This window comes from Haliotis rubra, unplaced genomic scaffold (genome assembly GCF_003918875.1).
Source record: "Haliotis rubra isolate DU_JTF1 unplaced genomic scaffold, ASM391887v1 Scf492, whole genome shotgun sequence".
NCBI lineage: Eukaryota > Metazoa > Mollusca > Gastropoda > Lepetellida > Haliotidae > Haliotis > Haliotis rubra.
The window spans coordinates 187,501-204,631 of NW_025767182.1; the positions used below are offsets into that span (position 1 = coordinate 187,501).

General features: G+C 42.7%; 1 protein-coding gene across 1 annotated transcript in view; it reads right to left on the reverse strand.

The window, feature by feature from the left end:
• The window catches only part of LOC124291483 (5-hydroxytryptamine receptor 6-like), a 22,322-nt gene extending 20,866 nt beyond the window's left edge, over window positions 1–1,456 (reverse strand). The window contains exon 1 of the mRNA XM_046728469.1: window positions 821–1,456. The gene's annotated coding sequence lies outside the window, so the exon portion shown is untranslated. The remainder of the gene's footprint in view (window positions 1–820) is intronic.
• Between the last annotated feature and the right edge of the window lie 15,675 nt (window positions 1,457–17,131).

A 17,131-nucleotide genomic window follows, 5' to 3' on the forward strand; every position in this document is an offset into this window, starting at 1 on the left:
TCGAAGTTATCGGCATGCTACACCCACTTTCCAACACTCTAAAACCCTTGGTGTGTCGAAGTTATCGGCATGCCACACCCACTTTCCAACACTCTAAAACCCTTGGTGTGTCGAAGTTATCGGCATGCTACACCCACTTTCCAACACTCTAAAACCCTTGGTGTGTCGAAGTCATCGAAACACCACATCAACCTTCCAGCATTCTTAAAACCCCTGGTGTGTCGAAGTCATCGCAGTCACCTTCCAACATTCTAAAACCCTTGGTGTGTCGAAGTCATCGCAGTCACCTTCCAACATTCTGAAACCCTTGGTGTGTCGAAGTCATCGCAGTCACCTTCCAACATTATAAAACCCTTGGTGTGTCGAAGTCATCGCAGTCACCTTCCAACATTCTAAAACCCTTGGTGTGTCGAAGTCATCGTCACACCATTAGATGAATCGGGAAATACAGGCATCTACCAAGCATTGCAACACACAATGTTTGATAAAGAATATCTTTCATGTATCGAGTTCATGTTTATATGTGTTTGATTTCAACGTCCCGTTAAACAAACGATGCTAGAAGAATTATTTTTGTCAATCGATATCATATTTTATATTTGCCACCCTTGACATATTGTGAGTGTAAGATGGCATTTTATGTGTTATAGAACAAACCGATTTCAGTTGATCGTTAAAATATGTTGATTGATGGTTGTTACATTTATAACATAATTTACCCCAGATGATACATTATGTAACAAATTTCGAAATATCTTAAACGCTATGTACATAAGTCTCTTAAGCATCAAATTAGGTACATTGATGACAAAATACCTACCTCCAATTACTGTCAATTCTACCTCAATGCTACACGTAAGGTAGTGTCCAGAACGAGGGACATTCCGACACACGTCCGTCTCCCACGATGTCCCGGCAACGTCATCACGTTGATCGCCCGAGAGACCAGCAACGATCCCGACATGAGGAAATGGACAATGATAGACGTCTTCAAACGGTAAGCGGCTGCTGTAATACGCCCGGCGGACCGAGCCAGCATTCACTGTCAGCCTCGTGGTTAGATAAGCTCATTGGGACATTGGCACTTCTCTGAAGAAGTCCTGGAGAGCTCTGAAGAATCCTTCTAAGAAGATGCCACTGACGAAGTGATTCTGGACACTGGGTAAATCCCCCCAGGCCGACTATACCATTGCCTGCCTTGTCGCTCGTGTGTAGTCAGTTCCATTGCAATAGGTAGGAGATCAAATCAATTGAACCTCTAGAAGCCCGGCCAGCGCTTTGGGGAACTGGAAGGCGAGCTATAATAGAGATATCGCCCCAAGCTGGTAGTTAAAGATCGATTTCGGCCATTTACATGACAACGTTAAACTGTTTTCTTTCACAGAATTGACGACTGAAGGATTAGGTAACAGAGTTTAGGGATCGTAAACCTGTAGATGTGGAGCGACATGAGTCAACGCTTGTGTAAACAGTCAATGAATCGTGTTGATGAAGTGGGTGAAACAGTCACCCAGTAATTAGTCTGACAGATTATGGCAGGTTGATCTCAGCTAGCCTTCACCAGCCACAGCAGTAAAATCCAGGAGTGATGATAATGCTTTGAAAACTCTTGCTTAACATTATATTTTGTAAAATTTTGCATATAACTGACGTCCACCAAGCAGCAAACGGATACAAGTACACAATCATGACGCCTGAAGTGTATTTAGAGCGGATTTAAACTTAGAAAGGAAATGTAATGGACTACATTCCCTTGGTCCATGTACAGTGTAACATAATTGTATAATGTACATGTATGTAATATGGGTCTTATGACCTTGAGAATATTAACTGAACTGAGCTGAAACAAAATAAACACACCTAAAAGTATTTATAGAAAAATAACTCAATGGTTAATTTTATGGTAAAATAACTTAAACATAATCGAATCTGGTAGGCAATCAGAGGTTTCAAATCATAATACTCACATCTAAATTGAAACACCCAATTTACGTATTTTCAATTAAATTCAATTTAATTTCCTTACGAAACCTCAGGATACGCATTCAGTTCCAGATTAAATCAGGTAACATAGCCTTGTATGGCCAACGCAGAGTAAGCATATGCGAAGTGGCCTTTGACCTGGAGCTCCATACAGTGACGGTCGTGTGCTCTGATTACATTAGACACGCATTTAGCCAGAGCTTACACAGATTACATGTAATCGATACACTATGATTACATGTACAATTATATTAGCTGATCGCCACACACCCAATTCATTATGTACAGTGGTAATAATGCAACTGATCATAACAATTGTCAATTAATAATAATCATCATTATCAAAACAAGCTTTTTATCCGCGTCCGACACTCCCTGTTACACATACGGATGTACATGTATATGTTTTATAAAACATCAGCCTGTGTCCCCGTGCCCACACACAGAAGCTGAGGTTATTCCCAATTAGTCCGGATTATAACCTATAATCCTGTGTGTTGTACGATAAATATACTCATGATTTATATCAGTTATAACGCAATTAGTAATGGGTGTATATCAACTTCACATATTGTTAGTCTTTATGTTATACGCCCTCTCGATCTGTAGTTTTATTACAGTGGCCTTTTCGTATCTGGGGATTTGGATGGTCTAGTTTTAAAGCGTTCGCTCGTCACGCTGAAGACCTGGGTTGCAATGTATGAAGACTCACTCACTCACTCACTCACTCACTCACTTCGCATCCCACTAGGTATTTTCGCTATCGCACCTAAACCCTAACTGACGACACTCACACTAGGCCAAATCTTTGTGTATAAACATAACCTACCAGACGTATTTTACTCACGGTTCACCTAATTGGAATCTTGCGAAAAGACTTGATCTCTCACATTACTTTATAAATCATTTCACAAAACCGGTACTTAAAAAAAGACACGCATTTAACTAACATATTTACGCTAGTTTTACATTAAAACTTGGGGACATAAACTCCTTCCTTGTCTGACTCCATCGTTATCTTAGTTGTTGTCAGTATGTTCTTTTGTCAGTATATGACAAATTCATATCGGAATACAGAGAACGAAATTGATTATTCAACGTGAGGTCAGTGACACCAGTTATTAGATTGGGGCGGTGGGGTAGCCTAGTGGTTAAAGCGTTGGCTCGTCACGCCGAAGATCCGGGTTCGAATCCCCACATGGGTACAATGAGTGAAGCCCATTTCTGGTGTCCCCCGCCGTGATGTTGCTGGAATATTGGTAAAAGCGGCGTAAAACCAAACTCAGTCAGTCAGTTATTAGATTACTCTTTCAACTGTTTCTTTTTGTCTGTATATCATATGACGTGAATTAGTGCATGTGTTCATTGATAACGTCCTCTGTCTTTACCATCAGTGAGTGAGTGAGTTGGGTTTTACGCCTCTTTTAGCAATATTCCAGCAATATCACGGCGGGGGGACACCAGAAACGGGCTTCACACATTGTACCCATGTGGAGCATCGAACTCGGAACTTCGCTGTGACGAGCCAACGCTTCAACAACTAGGCTAACCCACCGTTCCCTTTACCGTCAGGTAGCGGTAGTATCGAGATGATTATTTAGATGATATCAATGTCGTGCCTTTTATTTGTGTTTTCATTTGTCTGTTGAACGCCGCACAAATATTCCAACTATATGACGGGGATCTGTTAATAATTGAGTCTGGACCAGCCAATATTGACATGATGAGCGTGGATCCACATAACCTGGATTCGATGACATGCATCAACAAGTCAGCGAGTCTGACTGACAAATCCTGTTAGTTGCCCCTAACACCAAAAATACAAAAAAACAAAGCATGCATTTAAAATAATGTCGCCAACAATAGCCACCGTCATACATGGAGACTCGGGCGTCAAACATCTCTAAATATTTGAAAGAATAATAATACTAATTTATAAAAGGCTGTTATCAAAATGGATATGCTGTATAAAACATTCATAAATCAAGGCTCGTATCAAAGCCTTGCAGACCGTAGAATTCGAGTTAGTCATAAAATGTTGTCATATAATTGCACAGCCATTAGTGTGGTGCTCCTGCACATAACATAACCGGTATTAACACCATCGCCATTAAACATGCAGATGACGCTGCAGCTATGTAAATGTCATGTTTCCATATATAGCTATATTCAAATATATCACGGAGGTGTCTATTTCTGTAGACTCTGTGAAGGTTACATGATGACACTGTTGGAAACACGGGGGACGCGGAATCACAAACACAAGCAAATTACCAGGAGCACGTCACAAGGTAAAGTTTAATATGACGGTAACGTGAATAGCTCTCACTGCATACATGACGTAGGACAACATTTCACAGATCTGCTTTTAGTTGCTGCAAAAATAAACGAGGATATTTACGTCAGAGAATACAGCATATGTTCCTGTTTTGAACATGCTGGGCCTTAATCTGGCATTAATCAGTCTTAAAATACATTTTTATAGTAACAGATATTGCAACTGATTTTGGCTTTCTTAGAATATGTTTTAGAGGCCATTTTAGTCTGACCATTTAAATTCTGTCATATCGTGTAACACATTGAGGTCAGCATATAATCAGCCGAAAACCTGGCGTCAACACCGTTCATATTATGTGGTAAGGGTTGAATGAATGGGATACAGAAAGAAAAAGTGAAAGGATACATACAATCTGACGAAATAATGCCTCTTTCGAAACTTTGTCCAATAAAATCTGAATTTATCCAATTAATGCTGATCCATTGTGACTCCTACTGTGACTATATTTATAGTTTCACTTACTATCTCAATCATTACTTCACTCACCATCTCAATCATTATCTCACTCCGTATCTCACTTACTATCACACTCTCGGTCTCACTATCTCACTTACCATCTCAATCATTACCTCACTCACTATCACACTCTCGGTCTCACTATCACACTTACCATCTCAATCATTACCTCACTCACCATCTCACTCACTATCACACTTTCGGTCTCACTATCTCACTTACCATCTCAATCATTACCTCACTCACCATCTCACTCACTATCACACTCTCGGTCTCACTATCTCACTTACCATCTCAATCATTACCTCCTCACTCACTATCACACTCTCGGTCTCACTATCTCACTTACCATCTCAATCATTACCTCACTCACCATCTCACTCACTATCACACTTTCGGTCTCACTATCTCACTCACCATATCAATCATTACCTCACTCACCATCTCACTCACTATCACACTTTCGGTCTCACTATCTCACTCACCATCTCATTCATTACCTCATCATTACCTCACTCACTATCACACTCTCGGTCTCACTATCTCACTTACCATCTCAATCATTACCTCACTCACTATCACACTCTCGGTCTCACTATCTCACTTACCATCTCAATCATTACCTCACTCACTATCACACTCTCCGTCTCACTATCTCACTTACCATCTCAATCATTATCTCACTCACCATCTCAATCATTACCTCACTCACCATCTCACTCACTATCACATTCTCGGTCTCACTATCTCACTTACCATCTCAATCATTACCTCACTCACTATCACACTCTCGGTCTCACTATCTCACTTAACAGCTCAATCATTATCTCACTCACCATCTCAATCATTACCTCACTCACCATCTCACTCACTATCACACTCTCGGTCTCACAATCTCACTCACCATCAGTCATTATCTCAATCATCATCTCAATCATTATCTCACTCACTATCTCAGTCATTATCTCACTCACCATCTTAATCATTATCCCACTCACTATCACACTCACTGTCACACTCTCGGTCTCACAATCTCACTCACCATCAGTCATTATCTCAATCATCATCTCAGTCATTATCTCACTCACTATCTCAATCATTATCTCAATCATCATCTCAATCATTATCTCACTCACTATCTCACTCACTATCACTTTCCATATATCACGAACTATCACACGCCATAACTCACTCACTACTTCAGACACTGTCACGCTCCCCGTCTTCCTCACCACCTCACTCACTGTCTCACTCACTATCTCACGCACTATCTCACTCCCCGTCTTCCTCACCACCTCACTCACCGTATCACTCACTATCTCACTCACTATCTCACACACTATCACGCTCACCGTCTCACTCACTACTTCAGTCACTGTCTCACTCTCACACTCACCGCCTCACTCACACCGTCTGTCAATATCTCACTGCCTCACTTCCTATCTCACTCACTATAACACTCCCCGTCTTTTCTCACCACCTCACTCATCGTATCACTACTATCTCACTCACTTACTCACTCACTGTTCCTTAAGCACACATTGTTATAACGCACTATGCGAGGTAGACAACCCACACTATCTGACACGGACTGATCGATCCTCGTTGTGATGTTTAGGTGCAGGTTAACTTTCACCGTGGAGCACCTGCATACATCATTCTAGGCAGCATGGCATTTCTGTTTATTATATCAAGTGTCCAAATAATGCTCTATTCTCATTATGTTTTCATTTTTCATTAAACTGAATTTATGCAGGTAATTAATCCGCTATCAATAACTGCTTCATGCACTCGTTAAACAGACAAACTTCAACAGTAGTCGTTTATGCATTTTGTGACATTCATATATTACCATTTCAACTTGTTTTTAACGTATTTGCGAAAAAGATTTCTTTGTAGAAATATCACTTCATCAACCACGTGATCAATAGTCCTAAGAGCATTCCCATGACGCATATAATCGGATTATTTCAATAAGTTTGGGATCAATTCCATAAATTCATGTTGTTCCACCTGCATCACCGGTCACATTGACCCTGTTTCTGGGAATAGTCACTGGATTTGGAATTTCGCACATCACGCTGGCAACTATGGCACTTCAGAACTTCAGTCAAAACGTAATGTTTCGACCAAACACAAAGCCAGCCGCAGCCATTATTGCAAGCTAATTTTATATTCATTATTGATAAGCACTGCACACAATACCCAGATGTACTGTGTTATCGTCAATGTGAAGTATAAGATTTACAAGATATCAATCTGTCTGTTCAAGCACGATTACATTGTGATATTGTATGATACTAGATGTTATGTATCTGCAGATGATCATCGCGCCATGATATTATTTTCTTGGTAATGTCAACATGCAAAAAAAACGACTGTGTGGAGATCTCTCACAGACAGCAGCATGCGTCAGTGTTTTACAGAAATGGATATATCTTAAAGTATGCATATGAGATTTTGGTTTACAAAAAGAACATTTTAAGCTTGCATTTCTTAGGAAAGATTATGGTTCAACTTGGAGAACCAGGATGTTGACTATTCTGAAGATCCAGGGTGTTGCTGGTCTGGAGATCCAGGATGTTGCTGGTCTGGAGATCCAGGGTGTTGCTAGTATGGAGATCCAGGATATTGCTGGTCTGGAGATCCAGGATTTTGCTAGTCTGGAGATCCAGGATGTTGCTGGTCTGGAGATCCAGGGTGTTGCTAGTATGGAGATCCAGGATGTTGCTGGTCTGGAGATCCAGGGTGTTGCTCGTCTGGAGATCCAGGGTGTTGCTGGTCTGGAGATCCAGGGAGTTGCTCGTCTGGAGATCCAGGATGTTGCTCGTCTGGAGATCCAGGGAGTTGCTCGTCTGGAGATCAAGGGAGTTGCTCGTTTGGAGATCCAGGGAGTTGCTCGTTTGGAGATCCAGGGAGTTGCTGGTCAGGGAGTTGCTGGTCTGGAGATCCAGGGTGTTGCTGGTCTGGAGATCCAGGGGTTGTTGCTCGTCTGGAGATCCAGGGTGTTGCTCGTCTGAGATCAGGGTGTTGCGTCTGGAGATCCAGGATGTTCTGGAGATCCAGGGAGTTGCTCGTCTGGAGATCCAGGGATCCAGGGTGTTGCTGGTCTGGAGATCCAGGATGTTGCTAGTCTGGAGATCCAGGGAGTTGCTCGTCTTGAGATCCAGGGTGTTGCTGGTGTGGAGATCCAGGATGTTGCTAGTCTGGAGATCCAGGGAGTTGCTCGTCTGGAGATCCAGGGTGTTGCTGGTCTGGAGATCCAGGGAGTTGCTCGTCTGGAGATCCAGGGTGTTGCTGGTGTGGAGATCCAGGGAGTTGCTCGTCTGGAGATCCAGGGTGTTGCTAGTCTGGAGATCCAGGGTGTTGCTGGTGTGGAGATCCAGGGAGTTGCTCGTCTGGAGATCCAGGGTGTTGCTGGTGTGGAGATCCAGGGAGTTGCTCGTCTGGAGATCCAGGGTGTTGTTAGTCTGGAGATCCAGGGTGTTGCTGGTGGAGATCCAGGGGAGAGATCCAGGGTGTTGCTGGTCTGGAGATCCAGGTGGTGTTGCTCGTGTGGAGATCCAGGGAGTTTGTCTGGAGATCCAGGGGTGTTGTTGCTCGTCCTTAGTCTGGAGATCCAGGGTGTTGCTGGTCTGGAGATCCAGGGTGTTGCTCGTCTGGAGATGTTGCTGGTCTGGGGTTGCTTGCTGGAGATCCAGGGAGTTGCTCGTCTGGAGATCCAGGGTGTTGTTAGTCTGGAGATCCAGGGTGTTGCTGGTGTGGAGATCCAGGGAGTTGCTCGTCTGGAGATCCAGGGTGTTGCTAGTCTGGAAATCCAGGGTGTCACTGTTGTTAGTGTGGAGATCCAGGGTGTTGCTAGTGTGGAGATCCAGGGTGTTGCTGTTCTGGAGATCCAGGATGTTGCTGTTCTGGAGATCCAGGATGTTGCTGGTCTGGAGATCCAGGGTGTTGCTGGTCTGGAGATCCAGGGTGTTGCTATTCTGGTGAGCAATATTCCAGCAATATCACGGCGGGTAACTCTGGTTATGGTCACACATTGTACGAACGTGTGGAACAGAAACCGGACTTTTGTCGTGATGAGTGAGCACGTTTACCACCAAGCTACCAAACTGCCCCTGACCAGAAGACGTCATCTTTGTGGGAAAATGACAATTCACACTAAGCTGAGAAGTACAGGATATCTGTTACCTCTCTACTCTCGAAGGTTAGTTTAAGGGCGGTAGGGTAGCCTAGTGGTTCAAGCATTGGCTTTTCAGGCAGAAGACCTATGTTGGGTTCAATGTGTGAAGCCCATTTCTGGTGTTCCCCGCCGTGATATTGCTGGAATATTGCTAAAAGCGGCGTAAAACCATACCTACTCACTCTACTTAGTTATGTCTCAATCGCCGCCGCCGTCAATTAATGGCGTCATTTACAAATCACTGTATAACAAAACTCCTCGAAGGCAGTGGTGACAATTAAATAAATAAACTATCTGAATGAGATATCAAAGTGTCAATGGCATCACTTACGAATGTACTTGGCCATCATCATGGTACATCCCACAACTGCACCCTTTTCTTACCACGACTCAATTACCGGCATCCGTATTGTGTAAGATTGGACAATTCGGCGGATGTAACAGGTTCCTAACATATCAATTTAGTCAATAACGACCAGAACATTATCGATTTTACAGCAAAGTTTGAAGAAAAAGAGGATATTTTCGACTTTTTTTTAAGGTTATTTACTTCTTGCGGGGTCTTAGACACGGCTTCACGTCCCGAAACGATTAGCCAAATGCCCTCTACATCTGATGAACGGGATTCCAGGTAATATTTCTGTAGCCTCTCTGTTCCTTGTTTGAAGTGATTAGATTTACGGGGTTTAATGTAAGTACCGTCACTCTCGTAATTTGGTTATTAGGTTATACAGGCGAGAAAAACAGACTTAGGCACGATGTAAAGTTCATATGAAAGTAGATTTAAGTTATTTTCATCTAATCGTATTCGGCCTGGTGGAAATAAATTTCCATTTGTCATAATTACCAAACGTTGATGAAGTTCATATCTTGGAATTTCCCTTTTCGATCTATTTTTGTTTTAAGTTGTTCAATCCCAGTGGGGCTAAGGAACAAATCAGGCATAAGAGATTGTAGAATTCTGGCTTTTTAGACCCTCAGGTCATGAATAATGACTTAATCTAAGTTTCTCGTTATCATCGAGAAAGGCCACAGTTCATCTATATTCATAAAGGTTCCTGTTATGCTTTTTTGTAGAAATGTCAACATTTTTATGGAAACTATATTCTGTAAATTATGTCCGGCGATTTGTTTCAGCTCCCTATCAATTTTCAAACATAATGGTTTGTCATCCGGGTGGGAGCTATGTTAATCAGGGTAGTTATAAGGCATTGGAGTGGTGATCTCTCATTGTGATCTCTTCTATCATAAGGGTATGGTTAGTCATAAGAGTGTTGATCTATCTCAAGCAAGGTAGTGATCCCGGTGCTGTTATCCGGGTGCTTATCTGTCTGAAGCAAGGTGTTGATCTGTCATCGGTGGTAATCTATCAAAAGAAGTATGTCATCTTACATCCAAGTAGTGATCTATCTGAAAGGAAGGTTGCCATCAGCAATCAAGGTGATGGTCTATTTGAAGCAAGGTGGTGATTTGTCATCCAGGTGGTCAACTACCTAAAGAGGTTGAAGGTTTATTTGAAGCAAGGTGTGACTTGTAATCCGGCTCGTGATTTCCCTAAAAGGAGGTTTGTGGACAAGGTGCTGGTGTAATTGAAGCAACCTGTGATTTGAAATGCGGCTGGTGATCTCCCTAAAAGGGAGTTTGTGAACAAGGTTGTGGTCTATTTGAAACAAGTTGTGACTTGTAATCCGGCTGGTGATCTCCCTAAAAGGAGGTTTGTGAACAAGGTGATTGTCTATTTGAAGCAAGGTGTGACTTGTAATCCGGCTGGTGATCTTTCTAAACAGAGGTTTGTGAACAAGGTGATGGTCTATTTGAAGCAAGGTGTGATTTGTAATCCGGCTGGTGATCTCCCTAAAAGGAGGTTTGTGAACAAGGTGGTGGTCTATTTGAAGCAAGGTGTGATTTGTAATCGGGCTGGTGATCTATCTAAACAGAGGTTTGTGAACAAGGTAATGATCTGTTTGAAGCAAGGTGAGATTTGTAATCCGGTTGGTGATCTATCTGAAAGGGGGTTTGTGAACAAGGTGGTGGTCTATTTGAAGCCAGGTGTGATTTGAAATGAGGCTGGTGATCTATCTAAACAGAGGTTTTTGAACAAGGTGATGATCTGTTTGAAGCAAGGTGTGATTTGTAATCCGGTTGGTGATCTATCTAAAAGGGGGTTTGTGAACAAGGTGGTGGTCTATTTGAAGCCAGGTGTGATTTGTAATCCGGCTGGTGATCTATCTAAACAGAGGTTTGTGAACAAGGTGATGATCTGTTTGAAGCAAGGTGAGATTTGTAATCCGGTTGGTGATCTATCTGAAAGGGGGTTTGTGAACAAGGTGGTGGTCTATTTGAAGCCAGGTGTGATTTGAAATGAGGCTGGTGATCTATCTAAATAGAGGTTTTTGAACAAGGTGATGATCTGTTTGAAGCAAGGTGTGATTTGTAATCCGGTTGGTGATCTATCTAAAAGGGGGTTTGTGAACAAGGTGGTTGTCTATTTGAAGCCAGGTGTGATTTGTAATCCGGTTGGTGATCTATCTAAAAGGGGGTTTGTGAACAAGGTGATGATCTGTTTGAAGCAAGGTGTGATTTGTAATCCGGTTGGTGATCTATCTAAAAGGGGGTTTGTAAACATGGTGGTGGTCTATTTGAAGCAAGGTGTGATTTGTAATCCGGTTGGTGATCTATCTAAAACGGGGTTTGTAAACATGGTGGTGGTCTATTTGAAGCAAGGTGTGATTTGTAATCCGGCTGGTGATCTATCTCAAACGGGGTTTGTAAACATGGTGGTGGTCTATTTGAAGCAAGGTGTGATTTGTAATCGGGCTGGTGATCTATCTAAAAGGAGGTTTGTAAACATGGTGGTGGTCTATTTGAAGCAAGGTGTGATTTGTAATCCGGCTGGTGATCTATCTAAAAGGAGGTTTGTAAACATGGTGGTGGTCTATTTGAAGCAAGGTGTGATTTGTAATCCGGTTGGTGATCTATCTAAAAAAGGTTTGTGGACAAGGTGAAGGTCTAATTGAAGCAAGTTTGATTTGTCATCAGGGTGTTGATATATCTAAAACGGGGTTTGTGAACAAGGTGGTGGTCTATTTGAAGCAAGGTGGTGATTCGACAGACAAAGCACACAGCAAGCTATTTCTTGGGGTTCTTTTTGCACATTTCTTCCAGGGCTGCAAACCAACAGTGTTGAAAAAACAAACATGTTTCACGATTCCGTGTACAACTAGAACGTCCTTGATCGAGACACATCTGATGATTGTCGGTTACGTTCATCAACGACTGAGAATTCCGAATCAGCATTCTAGTGATCAATAATTTCTAATATGTTTACAACTAAAGCACGAATTAGTTCGATTGGTAATGTCGGCAAACAATGCTGATCACATATGTCTGCTATGAACGTTCCAGTCGTATGAAAGACGGTCACTAATTAAATAGAACGTCTAATGCGAATAGTCGTAGGATAATAGCATCATGGATTCCATGTGTCAACACAAAAAGCTGGGGAGATTACAGCAGTGCTAACATGTGTGTACAAGATCAGGGATACATGTATTGCTCTCAACCCGAAATGGTACACACATTCAATTTGACGATAGTAAATTAAATCCCACCGAGCCTTCGTCCACAGTGACCAGAGGCTCTCTGAGCAACAAATAGCAATTCTCGGTTCCCAAGTCGGACCAAATGAGGTTCCAATTTAACATCTGGGCCAATGCGAGTTGCCAGCGTTAGGGAGTTTGTTTGTTTGTCGCTGACAAACTCATTGCTCATAATTTCTCTGAATAGGTTTCCGTGCTTGATGTATCTCTTGTGGTCGCAAGGATGGCTTCAATGTCAAAGTAGTTTAGGATTATAACCGACCCCGGCAACTCCCAAATGGGATTGCTGGTTATTGTGATTTGTTGTGTGGCCGCGGTGAAAGGTTTGGAGGCTTGTATATTCATCATACTTGGTCCTGACATCGGGGGAGATCAATTCCTCACAAAGTTACAGATAGGAAGATTGAAGAATCCAACGACCAATATTTTACACACTACGTGAACTTTGTTCAAGTTACATTTCCATATTATTTGAATGAACTGGTGAATTTACTGCACCGTAGTATTCCGACTGTAGGACTTCGGGAAATGCTCCACGTCATCAGGTTTAGGTGGCTGAAAACATAGCAACGATACAAGATCTCAGGGTGAGAGGTCTATAGAAAATTACCTTAGAACATTACTTTTATATACCTCTTAAGTTTTTGTATAACTATTTCTTCCCCAATTGCTAATGTGTGTGTGTGTGTTTATTTATATACTTCCTGCTGATATTATGTGTTTCATTAAACCTTTTATGGTCTTCTTTGAGTGGCATTTTAAAAGTTGGGAAGTACAATATAGAACAAACTTTATGGATAGCAACTTCTTTTTATTCGTGAGTGCGACGTTTCGATACAGATTCTTGTACCGTTGTCAAGCATAATGGAACATGAAGAAGGGGGAAGTGTATATATACTGGATGTAACAATGTAACAAAGAAAACAACATAATTAACATAATTGGCTAGGCAGAAAGTTGATGAAGCCAGAGAGTAGACAAAGAACAGGCGTGGAAGCCAATGATGTACAAATAATAATGAGAATACATTGTATAATTTGTACATCATTCTAGTTGCGAATCAACTTGCAACAACATTATTTCGAACACCACGCCAAGTAGTCATACGGTAAACATGATGCTTTGGCTGGACCAATACACATATATGTGTACAGAGCTGTCTATAGAAGAACTTGCTGCGTCTGATGGCCAGGTACACATGAGCTTCATACCAGATGTGTTACCGCAGAGGAAAGGTTTGCTGCGTCTGATGGCCAGGTATATATGAGCTTCATACCAGATGTGTCACCGCAGAGGAAAGGTTTGCTGCGTCTGATGGCCAGGTACACATGAACTTCATACCAGGGGCTCTTTTCACGAAGCAACCTTTACTAAGGTTAACCTTAACACCCATTCTTTAACATTACACTAAGGTTACCATAGTGACTTACGATCACCTTAGTGCTTTGTGAAAGGAGCCCCAGATGTGTTACCGCAGAGGAAAGGTTTGCTGCGTCTGATGGCCAGGTATATATGAGCTTCATACCACATGTGTCACCGCAGAGGAAAGGTTTGCTGCGTCTGATGGCCAGGTACACATGAGCTACATACCACAGGTGTCACTGCAGAGGAATGGTTTGCTGCGTCTGATGGCCAGAGGTACACATAAGCTTCATACCACATGTGTCACCGCAGAAGAATGGTTTGCTGCGTCTTATGGCCAGGTATATATGAGCTTCATAGCAGATGTGTTACCGCAGAGGAAAGGTTTGCTGCGTCTGATGGCCAGGTATATATGAGCTTCATACCAGATGTGTCACCGGAGAGGAAAGGTTTGCTGCGTCTGATGGCCAGGTATATGAGCTTCATACCAGATGTGTTATTACAGAGGGAAGGTTTGCTGCGTCTGATGGCCAGGTAGGTTTGCTGCGTCTGATGGCCAGGCACATATACAGCCAAAAGCTTCATAGGTTTGCCAGATGTGTCATACCACGCAGAGGAAAGGTTTGCTGCGTCTGATGGCCAGGTATACATGAGCTTCATACCAGATGTGTCACCACAGAGGGAAGGTTTGCTGCGTCTGATGGCCAGGTATATATGAGCTTCATACCACATGTGTCAGCGGAGAGGGAAGGTTTGCTGCGTCTGATGGCCAGGTACACATGAGCTTCATACCAGATGTGTCACCGGAGAGGGAAGGTTTGCTGCGTCTGATGGCCAGGTATACATAAGCTTCATACCAGATGTGTTACCGCAGAGGAAAGGTTTGCTGCGTCTGATGGCCAGGTATATATGAGCTTCATACCAGATGTGTCACCGCAGAGGGAAGGTTTGCTGCGTCTGATGGCCAGGTATACATGAGCTTCATACCACATGTGTCACCGCAGAGGGAAGGTTTGCTGCGTCTGATGGCCAGGTATATATGAGCTTCATCATACCACGGAGAGGAAGGATGCTGTCTGATGGCCAGGTATATATGAGCTTCATACCAGATGTGTTGGCACCACAGAGGAAAGGTTTGATGCGTCTGATGGCCAGGTAATATGAGCTTCATACCAGATGTGTTACCGCAGAGGAAGGTTTGCTGCGTCTGATGGCCAGGTACACATGAAGCTTCATACCAGATGTGTTACCGCAGAGGGAAGGTTTGCTGCGTCTGATGGCCAGGTATATATGAGCTTCATACCAGATGTGTCACCACAGAGGGAAGGTTTGCTGCGTCTGATGGCCAGGTACACATGAGCTTCATACCAGATGTGTCACCGCAGAGGGAAGGTTTGCTGCGTCTGATGGCCAGGTACACATGAGCTTCATACCAGATGTGTCACCGCAGAGGGAAGGTTTGCTGCGTCTGATAGGTACACATGAGCATACCAGATGTTACCGCAGAGGAAAGGTTTGCTGCGTCTGATGGCCAGGTACACATGAGCTTCATACCACATGTGTCACCGCAGAGGGAAGGTTTGCTGCGTCTGATGGCCAGGTACACATGAGCTTCATACCAGATGTGTTACCGCAGAGGAAGGTTTGCTGCGTCTGATGGCCAGGTACACATGAGCTTCATACCAGATGTGTCACCGCAGAGGGAAGGTTTGCTGCGTCTGATGGCCAGGTATACATGAGCTTCATACCAGATGTGTTACCGCAGAGGAAAGGTTTGCTGCGTCTGGTAATCAGATTAACAACTTATTTTGGTAACAATATTTTCCAATCCTGACATGTTTAATTCGGAAACATTCACTCAAAGCGGTTGATGCTCTGGTTTTAGAACTGAAGTTAGGTTTAGAGGTGTTAACGGATATTGGAGTATGAAGGGTAAGAATCACTCAACCTTTACTAAATGCATCAAACTATTTCTTTCATGCACGCTTCTGCAGTTTTGTGCAGTTGAATTAATTTGTTTGGTTACTTTTATTCCATCGGTGATAGTTTGACAATTTTAACGCCAATTATAAATAAAAACCAAACCATCATGAAGCAAAACCAAACTAGGACCTGTAACAAGAGTAACAAATTTGGGGTTACACTTTCCCAGTAAAGCACGAATTCTAGTACTTTGGAGGTTGTGTCCCATTCGGCATTCGAACCAAGACTTTTCAGAGTGAGGCACCAAATTGCCTGCACATATAGTCAGCGATCTAACCCACCCAGCCATCGGAGCTTCCACAAAATGGAAGTCCGATAACTCGTAGCCTTGACCACTTGCTGTGTGTACCCCTCTGACAAGTTGGCACTGCTCCGATGGTCCAAATGTATCGTATACCCATGCTTCTATTTCATAAAAGTTTGCGTAAACTCTATCCAACCAGGGACGCATCTTCACATGACAATATCACTGTCCAATGTAACATTACATCCGATAATACAACACGCTTCCATAGATATCAAATTTCACCAGATCGATATTCCTATCAATAAGGACATTTTACAGCCTGGAAAAAACATGCAAAATTATGTTCAGTTTCATCTCGAGTTCGGTATTTCTCAAAGAAATCACGAAACATCATTCGGAAACAATGTTCTTAATTTCAGGACCCTTTTCCGCATCATTTCCTTTTCTATCAGCTTGTTTTCCAACTTTACACATGATGCACCCTTATAGAAATTTCCAATCAGTACGAGCATATTTTAGACTCACTTCGATACAGGGAACATTCAAGTGCAGTGGGTTTCGATTTGAATTAAAACCCTTCAGTGACCATACTAGTTGATGTTTTGTGCATTCAAAATAGGCATGCGTGTAATTTCTTCACGTTCTTGTTAGAGTGTACATTTAAACCATTCTTAATCCTCCCATTATTTTTGGGTATCTCTTCTTTCAATGTCCCGCCATGATTCGTGTTCCCTTGTAGCGGTGGTGGGATGGTGGGAAGACATTGATTGTGAGCGGATCAATGACGTACTCATACAATGGGCCAAATTCTCTCTTACGGTTTGCAGTCTAGGCAATGTAAAGAGAAGGATTTTCTGCCCAAATACTTCACTTGATGAGCTGTGATATAGCAAACGAGGAAAAAAGCTCTCCCCGAATTATCCAAGAAATCATCTGGAGGTCGTTGTGTGGAAGACCCATGGCGGGTGATTGCTTGAGCC